This window comes from Bos javanicus, chromosome 22 (genome assembly GCF_032452875.1).
Source record: "Bos javanicus breed banteng chromosome 22, ARS-OSU_banteng_1.0, whole genome shotgun sequence".
Taxonomy (NCBI): domain Eukaryota; kingdom Metazoa; phylum Chordata; class Mammalia; order Artiodactyla; family Bovidae; genus Bos; species Bos javanicus.
Genome location: NC_083889.1, coordinates 44,063,953 through 44,081,387, shown reverse-complemented (window position 1 = coordinate 44,081,387; position 17,435 = coordinate 44,063,953). Strand labels below are relative to the sequence as shown.

Here is a 17,435-nt window from a genome sequence, read left to right as displayed (position 1 = left end):
ATGGCTGATAAACTCTCATCAAGTTGACTCTATGTTAAATATTTTCACTGGGGTCCTTCGGAGGGTGAGTTTGGTTATTTGGAGCTTGGGACAGTGTGTGTCTATGGAGACAGGTGAGGCCAAATTACTCTGGGTCACAATTTTGGTAAAACCACACATCATTTCAAACAGGTACTCCATCAGCGTTTGATGGATGAAGAAGTGTTAATAAGCATGTAATCTCTTCCTGTGTGAAATGTCTTGAAGGCAGAGCAGGTGGTTTGGAGCCAGGAACACTGGGACCCACAAGTATGAGCTGTGAGCTTCACTTCATAAAACAACTGCTCAGGATGGTAAAACGCCATCTGAATGTGCGCCATACCGGCATTTAAGGATTTTAGCCTGGGCTGAGGAGCAACAGAGGCTAACCGATAGGGATAGACAGACCTGGGGAGAACATTCCGATGGTGGAGGTTTCCACCCACTATTCCACTTCCTGAGCACCTGCCCCAGGGTGACTCTGAGATACAGCTCAGAGGTTCCCTCTCCAGTCTCAGGAGCTGCACCCCTCACCACTCCAGGTGTGGCTCTAGCGTTAAAAGACACATTCTCTTTCTACAACACGGCCAGAACACTGAGCAGCTACTTCCTTTGTAACCAAAGAAACAGCTGTCAGTTTCAACACAGTAAGAGCTGGCCGTGTAAGCCATGTTGAGGGATGGTGTGTGGGTCCCTAGCCTGGAGCCTCCTAGACAAAAGGGGGTCCAGGCAGAGTTCTGACACCCATGACCTTCATGCTGTGCTGTCACGGGCCAGCTCCACTGCATCAGCTGCGATGACTCCTGAGCATCACAGGCCGCTTGGCCAAATCCTCCCCACCCCCTGTGCCACCCTCCTCCAAGTGTTCTACTCTGAGTCTGGCCTTCTCCCAGATCAAAGTACCGTGTGGATCAACTTTCAGATCCAGGTGAACAGGACCAGATACCTGGGACCTCGGCACTATGAGGCACTGGAGAATCAGTTTGGGGGAGAATCCACAGTCACAGCCTTCAACCCTGCTCTTTAACTTGCAAAGAGCACACCATGAGATATTTTTAGTATCTGGACCCCTGTCTGAGGCTGGCTTCCCTCAGAGTTTAACTCCTTCAGCTAAGGCCTGTGCATCATGGAGGGACCCAGAAAAAGGCAAGAAGGAAGATAATGGCTCCTGGAAGGAGGAGGGATGGAAGGTAGTGGGATTTGAACTCAGAGTCCCAGAGGTGCCACTGCATCCCTGCAGTGAGGGGACAGAGCAGAAAGCAGTGGCCGCTTCTGCAGCTGTAGACACCTCAGTCCCCCTCACCTTGGCCTGGAAGCCACATCTGCTCAGCGTGGCAAGCTCTTCTGCAGCACAGTAACTGCTGCAAGAGGATTTGACACCTACATCCCAAAGGATGCCAACAGAAGACTCTCCTCCAAGTCACATTTCCTCAGCAGCTTTGAGGTCAGAGCCTGCCCTCCATGGGCCCACTGGCTAGTTCTGGGTCAGGTTTTATTCTTTACCTCCTGGTGTTAGAGAAGGTTTTCTGTACAGAGCCATCAAGAAACCACTGCTCTTCAGCCTGCAGGTAAGGACAGGGATTGGGACACCCATTTCTGTACCCCAGCCCTGAGGGATTCCCAAGGCGCAGACACTGACATGGATTATCTCAGCAAATTCTCACACCAGCCCTAGGAAGCAGGTGCTGCCTCACTCTATGAATTGGAAAACTGGGTTAAGATTTGTCAAAGGCTGTACAGACAGCAAATGGCAAAGCATTTGTTCCGGGGGTTCCTAACCATGGTATTATAATGTGCAAGGGAAAGCTCAGTGCTGGCTGAATGTATGAATGAATAAACAATACTTTCAAAAGCAGTCTCAGGGCTGTGGGGAGACAGTGTCTCTAGAGGGACTGCCCCCACCCACCCTGGATGCCCTGATGATATTCTCAGATCCCTCCCAAGGCGTCTACTCGGCCCCTGAACACTTACTCTGAACCCAGAATTGTCAACTTCTGCAGGAATGTATGTGCTCAGTACTGCTGCTGGTAATGGCCAGGGCAACCACTGACTCAGCACCTCCTACCTGTGGGCAGGAAGCTCAGGGCTTTCATGCAAAGGCTCCTCTCATCCACCCACGGCCGCACAGGGAAGGTGGGATCACACCCCTTTGAGGGACGGCACAACTGGAGCTCACAGAGATTGTGATGAGCTTGTGATTAAGGTCTGGACACTTAAGTGAGGGCAGTGTTCAAACTCTGAGGGGCTGGTAGAACAGCGCAGGCCTTTCCCCCACCTCACAAGACCCACCACTCACCCTGAGTAATCAGCAAGTCATGAAAGTAAGTGCTGTTTCAACTCTTTAGCTGGAAAGCTCTGTATTAATCTAAAGCTACTGAGCATTTGCTATGCCAGTCCCTTCATGGAAGAGGAGTCCTAATTCCCCCTAGCTAGAAACTGGCACCACCACCTCCCCTCCTCCACGGCCTGCATCAGTGGTGACCAGCATCTCCTCAGCATCAGTTTCCTACAAGATTTCCACTGGACACCAAATCTGGCTAATTCTTCTCTGAGAAACATCTCTTTTCAGGACGACCAAGTGTTGGTGAGGATGTGAAGCAACCAGAACTCACACAGCCTGCTGCTGGTGGGAGCACAGACTGGTCCAATCACCCTGGAAGATGGCTGCAATATCTACTCAACCTGCCTTTGCTCCCAGGTACCTACAGGGACCATGAGACATTATCCAGAATGTTCTCAGCAGTACTGTTCTCAGCACAATGGTCCTGTATTAGCTTCCTTCTGCTGCTGTAACAATCACCAGCTTGGTGCTATTTGTCATCTTACGGTTCTGGAGATCAGAAATGGGTCAGCAGGGCTGCACTCCTTCTGGAGGTTCTAGAGGAGAATCCACTTCCTTGCTTCTCCAGCTCTCCATGCATTCCTTGGCTCATGGCCCCTTCCTCCTCTTCACAGCCTACAGTGGAGCACCTTCTCTCACCTCCACTTCCATCGTCACAGCTCATCCTCTTACCAGATGCTCCTGCATCCCTCTTACAAGGATCCTTGTATCTATACTGGCCCACCCAGAGATTTTAAAATCATCTCCCCATGTCAAGGCCCTTAACTCGGGACTTCCCTGGGGGATCAGTGGCTAAGAATATACGTTCCCAGTGCAGGGGCCCTGGGTTCGATCCCTGGTCGGGGAACTAGATTCCACATGCTACAACTAAATGATCTCACGTGGCACAACTAAAGGTCCCGTGCGCTGCAATGAAGATCAAAGATTTCGTGTGCTGTAACAAGGACCCAGAGCAGCCAAATAAATAAACAAATATTTAAAAAAAAAAAGACTCTTAACTTAATCACACCTACAAAGTCCCTCCACCAGATGACGTAACACAGTCCTATGTATTACCAGGGAATGGTACCTGTAACCAGGGGTGAGGTCATGGATAACTTCTGAGGGGCCATTATTTGCCTCACCTCCAGCCCAAAATCAGAAGCAAATCCAAATGCTCATCAACAGTAGAATGAATGAAATAAAAGGTGGTAATTCCCAGCATATGAGAGTGTACAGTCTACAGCTACCCACAACAAGGATGACGCTCACGAGACAACACTGAATCGATGACATCAAACACAGGAGCACTTGCTGTATGAGTCTGTCTGCAGAGAGGGCAGAACCAGGTCAAGTTTGTCTACTCTACCATTTCCTTCAACTCAGAGTCTTCCATAGTCCTCTCAAAAAGGTCACTGCTTATTTTCTATAAGTCAGTATAGACACAGACGTGCTAAATTCCCCAACTTTGCATCCCACCATTGGAGTCAACAGTTATGAAAATCCAATGAATGCATTTAGAACTAGAGGAGGAGGCGAGGAAGAAGAAGGAGGAGCAAATGCAGCAGCAAGTGTCTCTGCCTCTCTCACATTTCCACTCCACAGGTGTGTGCCACTTCACCTCTGGAAGAAGCAGATCCCAGCTGACTTCCTGACCATACCCAATCCTGCCAGTAGCTGTTCACCAGACAGACCTGGAATGTCCCCCTGACCCCTGCTGCACTGTCCTCCGTCTCCCCTTCACTCCTGTCACCCACCTGACAACCCCTGCCCCCCGAACTCCCCCTAAACCTCTGCAGGACTTGCAGTACAAACCATACCATCTGCTCTTAATTGCTACTGTCACACAGTAATTGCTAACAGTGACAAGCACCTTAATCTAGTCTCCCCAGTCAGACTACAAACTCTCAAGAACGGAAATCAGGTCTCTCCTGTTCAGGAACTGCCTGTTCAATCCTCCTCCTAGTTCTGGCTGCATGTGAGTGCCTAATGCTAGTTCATAATAACTAATGACGCAGCTGCCTTTGCTGAGCACCTAACATGCATCAGGTTCAGCACTCCTCAAGTGGGACCTCATTTCTTCTTCTCCCACCAATGAAGGGGGTGCTACCACGATCCCTCTTTTGAGTTGGAGGCACAGAATGGCCAATTAACTTGCCCAAGGCCCCAGAAGTCATCACTAGAGGATGGGATTTGAGTCCATGTGATCTGACCCCAGGGCCCGTGGTGCCCTTGACCAAGACCCCACTCTGCTTAACATCCCACCCAAGTTGGGTTAGGCATACAGCTGGTGCTTAATAAATATGTGACATTTCTCCCCCCCGCCAAAAAAAAAGATATACTAAGAAGGAGAAAAAAAAAAAACTTTCACAGAACACAAGTAACAAATCAAGACTCATCACAAAATAATTTTTCAGTCTCAGACCTCAGAAGGGAACACACCCCCTGGAGAGATTTGAAGAAGCCCACCCGCTCCTTCCTCTGCATCATGCTTGGCTTTCGGGAGCGTTATAAACATTTATCAGCACACAGTCAGGGTCTGTCCTCCAGGCTTTTATCAAAACGGAGAGCTGGATACATTTTTTCTTCTTTTGTCCGCCAACCTCAGGACCAAAGCCAAAGTCAGGGTTGAAGACAGACTGGACGACGGGGGCTGTGACCACAACGCCCTGAGCCACCTGCCCTCAATGACCTCACCTCTCACATGGCCAAAGAATGTGGCCCAGAGGCCTTGACTGCAAACAAGGCCGCCGCCCCCGAGGGCTGCTTTGGCCAGAGATAAACTGAAGTGGAGATAATGACACTGACATCATGCCATGACCCTCAGTGCTGGCCGCTGGCTCGAGCCCGTGCAGTCTGTCCCTTAGAGGCCGGCCCCTCACTCAGATACCAAACGGTGCTCTGTCCAGCGGCGCAGACACGGCGGCACGCCCTCAGCCTCCCACAGACTGGCCCGCAGCATCCGAGTGGATATGGATGGGAGTGCCTACACCTGGGGTGTGCAGACTACCCAGGACACGGCATTTCTAAACCACTGCCTCTGAGCAGGGGCGTGGGACTGGCTGGAGGTTAGGGAGGGCTTCGGTTACATCTGGACCACTAGTTTTACAAGAACAAAAACAAAGAGTTGACGTATTTGGGGGGTTATTAAAATTGTCTCAAAGTTTAAAAAACAAACCCTGATGGTTACAGCACAGTGTGGTGGAGCAGTACTGGAGAGACGGACAGCTACAAGGGGAGCCGCAGCCATGGCTGCAGGAGGGAACCACGGATGGGATCTGGTCTCAGCCAGCTCTGCGCCTCTGGGCAAAATGAGACAATCTACCCCGAGTGTTTAGCCAAGAAGATGCACTCAGTTAGAGATCAGTGTTATCAAGTTTTATTTACTCCATCCTTCCTGGAAGCCAGACATTGTGAGGTCCTAGAGGGTAGAGAGTCGGAGACCAAGAGTTTAGGAATGAGGTCTCCACTACCACCCTCAGAGGGACACTTTGTAAACAACCACTCTCATCCCCACAGGCTTTCGCAGTCCTCCAGTGATTCCCTGGTGCTCCTGCCATGTTCCCCCCTCACCCAAATCCCGATATGTGCTCATGCCTTCTCGACCACACTGGGTGCAGAGGCAGGCCAACTGTGAGCACGCTGACAAATGCAAGTTCCCTGGATGAAAGAACAAATCCAACCAACTGCACTTGTCCACTCTCACGGAAGACAACACAAACTTGCTGCAGGACCAGGGCACCTTGGAGGCTATTGCCACGCACCTGAAGATATGAAGCGGCCCTCGTGGGAGTTGGCCACCCCCAGCATCACGATAAAATGAGGCTTCAAGAGGCAAGCTCCCTCAGTACCCACCTGAGCCCTCAAGTCACTCTCTCAGGAAGATGTAGGCTGGGGACCCAAGGACGCGGGGTTACATTTCTAGACACAAAGTCAAGATGCCCCAGTGATGGAATGGGTACAACCAACGAACACCATCATCACACATGTTCCAACAAGCATCCTGGACTCGCCCCTGGCCAGGCAGCCTCCAGCTTCGGTGGTTGGCTCCCCACATGGCTTAACTGCATGGAGAGGCTGAGCTGAGCATGCCCTGGTGGCAGCCACAGTTCCAGTTCTCATCGAGTGGCCTCCATCACATGCTCCTTTGGGGAGACAGGGAGAGGAGACTGGTCCTCAGTTTTCAGGTCCTCATCCCAAGTCTCAGTCTTCCCAGTGGGAGGTTGGATCCCAGATCCCAGGAGGAGGGTTTGATGGGGAGAGCACCAGTGCTCAAGTCCTGTCCAGCTCCTAGCTGCCTGTCCTTAGGCCTGAGGGTGTTGCGATTCCAACCAGGGCATCTCCTGTCCTAGAGGATCCATATGCCAGGGTTCCTGGGTAAGTTCTCACACTATAAAATAGTTCCAATGCAACAACAACAAAAAAAGTTTGAAAAACGTGCTTTTCACAAAACCTCTAAGCCTCTCCAACAATGTCTTTGATGGACACTCAGTTTGTTTTTGCTGATACACAGAGAGCATGCTCGTGTATTCACAGAGGACACAACGGTAGGAGGGAGTAAGACACAGGTCAGACAGAGCAGTGTGCCCACTGCAGGACGGACACTGCCCAAGCACGGTTCATCCAAGGGAGGGCATGCAGGCTCCCCAAGGATCTGGGCACCACGTCCGCACTGCCACCATTGTCGTCTCTGCCCTCCTCCTCACCACAGGCAACGGTGACAGCAGCCTTCCTGTACGCCAGGCACCCTGCGGAGGGCTTCAAATGCTTGATCCCATTTAGCCTTCTCAGCAACGCTGTAAGATAAAGACTCTTACCTCCTTCTTACAGAGAGGTTTAAGTGCCTTTCCCACATCCACAGAACTAGTGAGTGGAAGAATCAGGGCCAAGCATAAAAATAAGTGTGCTTTATCTCCACCACACCCTACTTAACAGAAGTCCAAAAGGGAGATGATTCTCGTAAAATGGCCCTAGAATAGACCTTGTGCTCATGTTGCCATCTGGGAATAAAACTGGATCCTTTGGTCAGGGCAACATTTTCCTCACCTGATTTTTCACCAAACAGGGCATTTATTAATGTGAACTTCGTAGAACTGACACATGTCACACTCACTAACTCAGCTCAAGGAAGGTAGTCTGGTTTGCCTCACCATCATTCATTTCCTGCAGAGACGAATGCTTACATACAGCATACTTCATGCCCAAAGACTGCTTCAAAACACCTGCAAAAAAGGGGGTGATTTCTCTGAGAAGCTCAACTATAAATAATGTTTCATGACATCTAGGCACTTGAAGACAATATAAAATTCCCTGGAATTAAATATATCAAGGACCCACTCTTTACCTGCATATAGCCACATGACATCCCCAGGAGATGCACACTGTTGGCCACATGCTACAGAGAAGGAAACGGGCTTCAGCAGCTCAGCCAAGCTCCAGCAGCTGGAAGTGGACCACGGGGACTGAACAGCTGGATCTGACTCCTGGACCGAGGCCTCCAAACTTCCCAAACCCACAACGGGCACCTGAATAAATACGCAGCCTGATTCCCCCAAGAAAACGCTCTGGCTAAATCTTAGCTCCTTCTCTGTGCTCTTACCCCCAGGTATCAGCTGAGAAAGGTCCTATGGAGGAAAGGACCAATCAGGCCTCTGACACGGGAGGACAACTTCTAGTGTTAGTGGGGAAACCCTGCAGAACCCAGAATTCCCCTGGAAGGACCCTGGAGAAGGTGGGTTCTGGAGAGGGGTGCCCCCTCCCTCAAAGAGCCCAGTGCTGAGTAGGTGACTGTGTGTTTAATCGCACTCCAGGTAAAGTCGGTAGCTGGGGCAGAGGGAACACACAGTCATGTAACCCTTGGAAGCCCATGCAGGACAGCCCTACCCACCACCCCTTCCAGAATATACACTCATGTAAGCAGAAGAGCAGGATTCAATGATTGTATCTTTTCTTTAAATTAATTTATGTATTTGTTTTTGGCTATGCTGGGTCGTGAGAAACCTATATGCAGATCAGGAAGTAACAGTTAGAACTGGACATGGAACAACAGACTGGTTCCAAACAGGAAAAGGAGTACGTCAAGGCTGTATACTGTCACCCTGCTTATTTAACGTATATGCAGAGTACAGCATAAAAAACGCTGGGCTGGAAGAAGCACAAGCTGGAATCAAGACTGACGGGAGAAATATCAATAACCTCAGAAATGCAGATGACACCACCCTTATGGCAGAAAGTGAAGAGGAACTAAAAGGCCTCCTGATGAAAGTGAAAGAGGAGAGTGAAAAAGTTGGCTTAAAGCTCAACATTCAGGAAACGAAGATCATGGCATCTGGTCCCATCATTTCTTGGGAAACAGATGGAGAAACAGTGGAAACAGTGTCAGACTTTATTTTTTGGGCTCCAAAATCACTGCAGATGGTGACTGCAGCCATGAAATTAAAAGACGCTTACTCCTTGGAAGGAAAGTTACAACCAATCTAGATAGCATATTGAAAAGCAGAGATATTACTTTGCCAACAAAGGTCTGTCTAGTGAAGGCTATGGTTTTTCCAGTGGTCATGTATGGATGTGAAAGTTGGACTATGAAGAAAGCTGAGCACCGAAGAATTGATGCTTTTGAACTGTAGTGTTGGAGAAGACTCTTGAGAGTCCCTTGGACTGCAAGGAAATCCAACCAGTCCATTCTAAAGGAGATCAGTCCTGGGTGTTCTTTGGAAGGACTGATGCTAAAGCTGAAACTCCAATACTTTGGCCACCTCATTCAAAGAGTTGACTCATTGGAAAAGACCCTGATGCTGGGAGGGACTGGGGGCAGGAGGAGAAGGGGACGACAGAGGATGAGATGGCTGGACGGCATCACCGACTCAGTGAACATGAGCTTGAGTAGACTCCAGGAGTTGGTGATGGACAGGGAGGCCTGGCGTGCTGCAATTCATGGGGTTGCAAAGAGTTGGACATGACTAAGCAACTGAACTGAACTGAACTGATGCTGGGTCTTCATTGCTGCGTGGGCTTTTCTTTAGCTGCAGTGAGTGGAGGCTACTCTCTAGCTGTAGTGTGCCAGCCTGTCATTCGTAGAGGCTTCTCTTGTTGCAGAGCATGTGCTCTAGGGCATGAGGGCTTTAGTAGTTGCGGTACACAGACTCTAGACCACAAGCTCAATATTTGTGGCACACGGGCTTAGCTGCTCCACAGCCTGTGGGATCTTCCAAGATCGGGAATCAAACCTGTGTCTCCTGGCAGGTGGATTCTTTACCAATGAGCCATCAGGGAATCCCTCAATGGTTGTTTCTTTCTTCTAAGAGCTTCCAGCTCAGTCAACATAAGTCAAATGCAAGAGAGGTGGGATTCCATGATACCGTATTTCCACAACAGCATGATGTACCATAAGGTGCTGAAAGATCTATATTATAAATGCTGAAAACATTCACACTACAGAGAACCAGTCAAGCCTGTCAGTTCTGAAGTTAAGACTACAGGGACTCTAATTTGACCTCTGCCACTTGGTGGCCTCGAGAGCCCAGAAAGGGCTACTTTGTGCTTTGGTTTCCCCGTTTATGGGCTTCCCAGGAAGCGCTAGTGGTAAAGAATCCGCCTGCCAATGCAGGAAATGTAAGAGACTCAGACTCGGGTTTGATCCCTGGGTCAGGAAGATCCCCTGGAGGAAGGCATGGGAACCCACTCCAGTCTGCTTGCCTGGAGAATCCCCATGGACAGAGGAGCCTGCCAGCTACAGTCCATGGGGTCACAAAGAGTTGGACATGACTGAAGCAGCTGAGCATTTTCAAAGCACTACTCCAACTACAAAATAAGATGGTAATAGTGTCAGCTCCACAGCGCTTTTTTGGGGATTTGATAACACAGAGCCAGCGAAGAGCAGAGCACAGTGCTCCACAAAGGTGGACATCCCCTCCCCTCCACAGGAAACAGACAAGAAAGCAGAGGGTCCCGAGGAGAGGTGAGCAACTTGTCAGCGGTCCCATAGTGAGAGAGTCCAGAATCCACACTGTATTTAGCACTGGGGGTCTCGGGGAGCAAGGTGTAAGAGAGAGGGTCCCTGCTGGAACAGAGTGAGCCTGGGGCAGCTAGGTTAACAGGCCTGAGAGGCAGAACTTGAAGTGTGGGGAACTGGGCTACTGAGCAAACAGGAGCATGATAACGAGGAGGGAGAAACACTTTCAGAGAATATAAAACTACCTGGTGAGGAACCATTCCAGACCCACCCAGAAGGCAAGACCATACAGACACAGAGACCTCAGGAGCCAGTAAACTGGCTACCTCGACCACAGTCACAAAGAAAATGACCTTGCCAGTGATGGTCACCCCAAATGAGGCTTTGAGCATGCCACCCTCACCCGCTCCACCAGCCCCAACCTGCTGACAGCCCACCTGGCCCCTCCACTGATTCCCAGGTTGGAGGCTGAGACCTGCATCTGCTCTGAAAAATCCCCTCCAGGATTCCAAATCCCTGCCCTCCTCTCCGAGAGGCACACGCCCGCAAAGCACACAAGAAATGACAAGGAGGTGTGAGCAAGCTGCACTGGGCCAGCCAAGTCACGTGTCCAGTGCCGGCCTGGCTCTGCCAGCTGCTGAACCCTCACCCACTTCTCAGGCACAGAAGTAACCAGGAGGTGCCTGCAACACCACAATGGGACCTTTACAGCTCAGCAGGATGCAGAGGTCAAGAGCAAGAACGCACCTTCCACAAACTCACCCAAAGCCTGCAGGTGGCAGGGAGACAGGAGTGAAGGAGGGCCCTTCTGCCCGGTTATAAGCCTTCCTCTGTGTCCAGAAAGGCGCGGACAATGGGAAGGGGCAGATGCTTCCGGACGCAAAGCCTGGCACCCAAGCCCTGTGCTCTGCTGTGGTGAGAGCAGCTGTTCCCCATCACCCCCTCCCAAGGGGCTGGCAGGGAGAATGAGACCACAAACCAAAGGAGACTGGAGGCAGAGGCCCACAAGTCATTGAGGCATCAGCTGTGACAAAGACACTAGCTCTTGTGCAATCTGGGGTAGCAGCAGAGGGACACTCAAGTTCAAAACACCCAGGTGTTTTCATTCCTGCTGACTGCAGGAGGGGAGCAGCTGCTGCCACTACCCAGAAACCACACCTGGTGACCTGGCAGCGAGAAAGTCAACCTCACCCAACACGGCAGGACATGCCAGGGCCTGTGGCTGAGGCCGAGGGCCTTGTGTTTCCCTACCAGAGTCACAGGGTGTCACAGTCAGAAGGACACGGTGCTCAGGGCCCACAGGTGTCCTCACCCAACACGGCAGGACATGCCAGGGCCTGTGGCTGAGGCCGAGGGCCTTGTGTTTCCCTAACAGACTCACAGGGTGTCACAGCCAGAAGGACACGGTGCTCGGGGCCCTCAGGTGTCCGGAGGCAGAACACAGAATCGTCCACGCACAGGCTCACACTCGGCCCCAACTCGGGTCTCCCGAATCAGAATTGCGACGCTGGGCCTGGGAATGTGCCCTTTGATGACACACCACCACCAACAACCCCCAGGGTGACTCTGAGGCAGCCAGCCCCACAGCAGGCTGCTCTGGAAGCTGGATCGGTCCAGCCTGCTGGGTCTGTCTGTGAGCAAATGAGACCAGACAGTGGTCGATGGTTCATTCATTCCAAGAGCATCCACCCAGGGCTGCCCAGGGGACTGGCTCTGAGGAGACACGGTTCCTGCCCTACGGGGAAGAGCTGGGTCCACCTGGGGAACTTCTCTGAAACGCAGGTGTCCAAGCTCCATCCACCGCCTGTGATTCAGGTTCGAGGGACTCAATCCAGCAAGAAAATGAAAGCAGGGCCAGACAAGAACATGAATCTGGAAGCTGATGGAAGCCAAGTCTGGGGAGACTGAGGGTACAGCATGAAGGACGGCTTTGCACAGCACCGGCTATGGGCCATCCCTCTGACTACTGCTGACACCACTCACATTCAGCACAGCCCTGTAGCGGAGCTGGAGGCCCCACCTCACAGGTGAGAACAGTGAGGCATATGGTACAGTGAAATGCCCTGGCCCAAAGTCCTGTTGCCAACCAGAGCCGAGGCTGGGATTCGAACCCTGGCAGCACGTGCCCTCTTCACTGGCATCCCCTCCTCAAGCCCCACCTCTATGACCTTGGCCTTTCTCTCTCCTGTCTTACTCTTCATCAACAGTCAGTGACAAGGCCTGACCCCCTTCTCTCCAAATCAACTGCTAACACCACTTTAACCTTCCATTATAGCCTGTGGGCTTCCCCAGTGGCGCTGGTGGTAAACAATCTTCCAATCGATGCAGGAGATGCAAGAGACACGGGTTCCATCCCTGGGTCGAGAAGATCCCCTGGAGAAGGAAATGGCAACCCACTCCAGTATTCTTGCCTGGAAAATCCATGGACAGAGAAGCGCAGCGGGCTACAGTCCATGGGGTCTCAAAGAGTTGGCCATGACTTAGCAACTGAGCACATGCATAAAGTATGAGTCCCGTCAGCCAGGTCACTCCCTGGCTTAATCCTTTGCAAGGGCTTTCCACCAGCCAGAAGACACAAATCTTCCTCCCAAGTTTGCCTCCGGGACTTCCCACAGAGCTTCCCCTCCACTCCTCCAGGCTAACTTCTCTCAGCTCAGACCCTCAGCTCTCCCCAGAAGACAAGGCCACAGAGTTCTGTCCAGTCCAGGGTTAAGTCCGGGGTGTGTGGGGTGGGGTGGACTATGGTGGTTGACTGACCAAGGGACTCTGCAGCTGGTCAGAGGCTCAAGGACGGTGAGGTGGCAGCAGAAGGGCCAGAAAGTCAGTCTGGGCAGACAGGCCAGGGCTAGACTGGGAAGGGAGGCCTGCGAACGTGACAGGGAGGAGCTAGGATGTAAGCCTGGGACCACGCGTGGCTGAGGAGGCTCACGGAAGCAGGGAAGCAGTGGGGCCAAATTCACACTCACGTGCTACTGGTGGGCTGAATCGCCATTTTCTCTGATCTCCTTGAAAGGCAATCTGCCAAGAGCTAACAAAAATTTAAAATCTGCCTGCTCGCTGACCCAGCAATTCCAAGTCTATCAAGGATACTCATTGCAGGATCCCTTCATATTAGTGAAAAAGAGAAACTGGCCTCACTGGCCACCGAGAGGATAAACCACAGCCACAACTCCTCCAAACGCTTGGAGCTGAATGCATTTCAGAACTCATAACATTTGCATTTTACAAAGGTAACAGGAAGTACGTATAGTATGTTCCATACAGCTGCAGCAGGGTCAAGTGGAGCATCCACGGTCAAGTTCGTAAATATTTCTGCAGCTGAACATGTGACTTTCTGCCACACACTCTGAAGAGGCTCCTATTATCTCAGATCTGGGCATCCAATGAGTTTGCATCAAACTTTTTAAAAAATCATGTAGTTGTGTCTTGATTCTGTAACTGTGGATAAGGGATGGAGGACCTGTGGTCAGGTGAAGGAAAAATAAAAAACAGAAAGTGATCAAACATACCCTGAGCCCTGACAAGTCAAGTACGCTCCAGTGCTGACACACTGGGCCCATGATGGCCCCGGGCCCTTTACTCCTCCAGCCCGCCTAAGTGCTCTTCACTGTTGCCGCCGCCGCCACTAACATCAGGAGCGCGGACTGTGTACCAGGTCTTAGCGCTTTACACTAATTACCCCACTAAATCCACACAACAACCCAGAGGTGGCACTGTTACTCATGTTATCCAGATTCATCGCAAATGCATCCTCCATCATCCAACAGAGAGACTGACGCGCAAAGGGACAGAGCGACTCGCTCAAGGCCACCCGCCAAGGCGCCGCAGTGGTGCACAAGCTGCCAGCCGTCTCTGGTACAGTCAGGCCTGGGAACCTGGGAACTCCGGCTCCAGAGCCTCGGATACTCTTAACACCTGCACCTTCCTCACCTCCTCTTGGTGAAGTAGCTTAAAACTTTGACAGAACATGGCAGACCACAAAGATATAAACAGATACAAGTCAAACCATGCTAGCATTCAGATCCATAACCAGAGTGCTTATTCTCTCTCAAGAAGCCAGGCCTGTCAGAGAGACACCAGCAAGGGCAGCCAAGCATGGAGCCAGGGATCCTCTAGAGCACCAACCGCAGCCCAGGGAACCTCAGGCCATTCAGCCTGGAGATCTGCCCCAGCAGACCCACAAAGCTGCCCTGGGCAATCTACACAACACACTTTAATTTGTTACAAAGGATCAGCCCAAGGTGTGGGTGCCAAGCGTCAGGCCCAGGCAGACAGAAGCAGGTTCCACCTCCTCACTGGATCCCCTCCAACCTACCCAGTAACACCAACCACCACCATCACCATTTAACCATCAGCTTCAGGTAAAGCTAGCCAACGGGCAGGTTCTCTCCCTTCCAGGATGGGATGTTCAGGGACTCCGAGGACACAGCAGATAGATACCTCTCTCCTTTCAACAGCACCACAGTTAGGAACAGCCAACCGCCCTCCTTCCCAAGCGCCAACCCTTTCTGCAAAGGGAGCCTCATGCTAGGGACTGGTGGATGGTGGCTATTGCTCACATGCTATGAGGGTGAGGTGGGTGAGGACGAGGAGGAACACACCAGGGCACCATGGCAGGGGAAAATCCGGCCTCTCACGGGCTCCAACCTCGCCTCCCCTCCAGCCTGCCCTGGCCTCGGACACTGTTTCAGCTCCCCAACCTTCCTTCACCAACTCTAGAGAAAGACTGCCATATATTTTGCATACATAACAAAATGTATGCATACATAACACAATAGTTTGCAACATAAACTACACAAATCTAATGTGTACAAGTTATTAATGTTTTTAGATATTTATACTCCAATATAACCACCAACTTTCACGCATTGGAGAAGGAAATGGCAACCCACTCCAGTGTTCTTGCCTGGAGAATCCCAAGGACAGGTGAGCCTGGTGGGCTTCCGTCTATGGGGTCACACAGAGTCGGACACGACTTAAGTGACTTAGCAGCAGCAGCAGCATAACCACCAACTAAATCAAATTATAAAACATTTATAGCCCTCATTTCTTCATGCCCCCCACCCCCACCCAATAGGCTCCCCCGTCCCTGGGATTCTCCAGGCAAGAACACTGGACTGGGTTGCCATTTCCTTCTCCAATGCGTGAAAGTGAAGTCACTCAGTCATGTCCGACTCTTACCGACCCCATGGACTGCAGCCCACCAGGCTCTTCCATCCATGGGTTGGATGGAAGTACTTCCATCCAAGTACTTCCAGGCAAGAGTACTGGAGTGGGTTGCCATTGCCTTCTCCGCGAGACAGATGGGGCTTCCCAAATACCCCTTTCCTTGAACTGGAGCCGGCAGAAGAATCTCTTTTCACCTCACCTCCTGCAGCCCAAGAGAATTCAGATGTACATGACCCTACTGTTTGAATTTCTGGACACAGACCATACACAAAGTACTCTCATCTCATATTAAGCTTCCGTAACTTCCCTTAAGCCCATTTTGACAACTCTCCATGGGTCAAAATCCTTTTAAAATGCAAACTAATCAAGTAGGAATATGCACAGGGATGATGTAAGATAGCATCCGGCTGTCAGATGTGCTGAGCACCCACTGTCTGCATGTATCAGCTGGGGGTGAGTGACGCTATGGGACACACCCCTGTGTCACCATGCTCAAAGCCTGGGGAAGAGACTAAGAAAAAATGGGGGAAGAGAAAGTAAACAGAGGGAAGTGCTAAGAGAAGGACTCCCTTGCAACATTTGAGCCAAGACCTATATATGGAAAGGAGCTGGCCCTGAGAAGAGCAGGGGTTAGAGCATTCTAGACAGGAGGAATGGCATACACAGACTGAGAAACAGCAGGGATGGGGATTAGAAGGCATGACAGGGAGGGGCAGAGTACGCAGTGAAAGGTGAGAAAAAGTTCAGATTTTTTTTTTCTAATCAGAATCAGAATTCACTGGAGGATTATGCTCTGTTATCCTCTTGAACACAGAAGTTCTCTAGAAGAGCATTCAGTTAGCTGGTCTACTCTGGATTCCTTCTATCACACCATGCTTCAGACAGACAACGAACCACAGCCTCTCAGCCTTTACTGAGCTTGCACACAAATGCACGCTTGCGTGTATGTCCATGAGCATACACACATACATACACACACACCTGCTCCCTTCATGCTACCTCAAGCTGAGGACTTCGTACCTCCACCAGTACTGGGTGAAATGGAGTTGACACTGCAGACTTTTGCATCTCAACTGGTGATTTCTCAACACTTACCACAGCTGTAATTTTACTTACATTCATGTGACTATTTGATTAGCACTTGCTTCCTGAATGAGTGTCTTCTGATTCTAAAACGGCAGAATCTGAGCCTGTCTTGACCATCAAGGCATCCCCAGCACCTAGTATATGGCCTGGCCCAAGGCTAAAATGCTCAATATCACAACACACAGTTTTGAATGCAAAAGTTCAAACACATACAAAAGCAGAAAAAAATAGAACCACCATACAACCCCCATAGTCAAGTCATTCCTAACGTTTCTCTTCTATACCCCTCCCAATGAGCGAAACCCCAGCCGTCATATCACTCAGTATGTACTTGTTGAATGAATGTATAAATGAATGTCTTTTTGTAATGGTCAAAAAACCGGGTACTTAATTTTACTCTTACTGATTTTTCTGTTGATACTAGACAGACAGGAAAAAAGTCGAGGATGGGCCACCTGGATGAGTCAGTTTACCAACTGGTTAACTCCAATAAAATTTCAGGAGATGAGATTTAAACTATGGGCTAAGATGAATCTCCCTTCCCCCCTGTTCACTGGATTTAACCTTTTGGTCCTGTTCTCATCATTGCCACATTCATTAAGAAGTGGCAGTAAGCAGGGAAAAATTACGTATTTCCCACAATCTCTTTCAAATAAAATACTGAAGGAACAAGTTTCTTTTCATTAAACAAGACATGTAGCCTTTTACACACAGAAAAACAATGCCTTAGAAACAAGTATTATATTATAGCTTGCTCCCTCCGGGGCAAACTATACTACACTTATTTATTGGAATATTTAAAGAAATTTGTTCCAAAGGAGCCTGGTCCTTCTGAAATACCATCACCATTTTACAAACATTGGACAGAACTGTCATGACTGTGATACTCAC

The 17,435-nt window shown here is 50.4% G+C and overlaps 1 protein-coding gene across 4 annotated transcripts in view; it reads right to left on the bottom strand.

The window, feature by feature from the left end:
- Positions 1-17,435, bottom strand: part of ARHGEF3 (Rho guanine nucleotide exchange factor 3) — a 312,008-nt gene that overhangs the window by 277,862 nt on the left and 16,711 nt on the right. The window contains exon 2 of one of the 4 annotated variants that reach the window (XM_061396607.1): positions 7,489-7,560. The exons of 2 other annotated variants lie outside the window; for them this stretch is intronic. The gene's annotated coding sequence lies outside the window, so the exon portion shown is untranslated. Of the gene's footprint in view, positions 1-7,384; positions 7,457-7,488; positions 7,561-17,435 lie in introns of those variants that run through there. One more of the 4 variants, XM_061396608.1, reaches the window with a different exon arrangement.